General features: G+C 36.5%; 1 pseudogene; it reads right to left on the bottom strand.

Annotated features, from left to right (window-relative positions):
• Positions 1–219: 219 nt before the first annotated feature.
• Positions 220–609, bottom strand: LOC112298143 (small ribosomal subunit protein eS24 pseudogene; annotated as a pseudogene).
• Between the last annotated feature and the right edge of the window lie 460 nt (positions 610–1069).

Below are 1069 nucleotides of genomic sequence, written 5' to 3'. Positions count from 1 at the left end.
ACTAGCAGACTATCATAATCTCCTTATGCCTGCCTTCAACAACTCCCTCCTACTCCGCTCTTCCCAAGTGTATGTTTTTATTTCATGGAATCATGGCTTTGTTCTTCTCTCTTTTTTAAAAAAAAATTAAAGTTCTTAGTTTATTAATTCTCTCATGCACACTCACCGCAGATAAAGTCATGGAAGAATCTTTATTCCTTCTGTTGTCCCATCTCCAGCTCACTTTTTGCCTACACCAACATCAACCTTTGCAGTCCCCCTGACATTCTTCACTCTGTTCTTGCGTTCCTTTCGCTGTTTTCTGGAGGTCTTCTGCTCGGACCGGCCACATCTTACATGTCTGTGTTTGGGTTCATTTTTCTCTGTGTCATCTAAGGAACCACAATCCATGCCAAAGCCAGTTGTCCTGCCGCCACCAAAATGGGTCCTGACTCCAATTACAAAGATGATGTCTAGTGTGATCTTGTACATTTTGACTAATTTTTCCCAAATTTCTGTCTTAGGAACTGTTGCCTTCCCAGGGTGAAGGATGTCAAAGACCATTTATTTTTGCTGAAGTAGTCTGTTGGTCATGAACTTCCTGGCTCAGATAGTTACTGTGTCGCTCATGATGGCAGGCAATCCTCAAGCAGCCAGGGAGGGAAAAAACCTGTTCTTCTCTTCTTATGCTGCATGATCTTTTGGGAATTTTTCATATATTCCGTTCATATCAATCACATTTTTACCAATGACTCCCTTCCTCACCAAGACATAACTGCTGCTTAAATTTTATATAAATCTTTTCTCACCTTTTTTATAGCTTTGCCACATTTGTTTATATCCCTAAATAGTATTTTGTTTATTTTTGAACTTTATACATATGGAGTCATATGTATTATTTGGTGACTTGTTTCTTTCATCTAATGTTAGTTTTTAAAGATTCATACATGCTGATACTTATAGCTATATTTCATTTTCACTATCAGTTAGTATTTCTTATATAAATATCCAAAAATAATTTTGTTTACCTTGTGGTCTATAGATACTGATTTATCTAGTATTTTTATGAACAAATCTACTATATACATTC

This window comes from Desmodus rotundus, chromosome 5 (assembly GCF_022682495.2).
Source record: "Desmodus rotundus isolate HL8 chromosome 5, HLdesRot8A.1, whole genome shotgun sequence".
Lineage (NCBI taxonomy): Eukaryota > Metazoa > Chordata > Mammalia > Chiroptera > Phyllostomidae > Desmodus > Desmodus rotundus.
The sequence above is the reverse complement of the archived record's forward strand: the minus strand, read 5'-3'. Positions and strand labels throughout refer to the sequence as shown.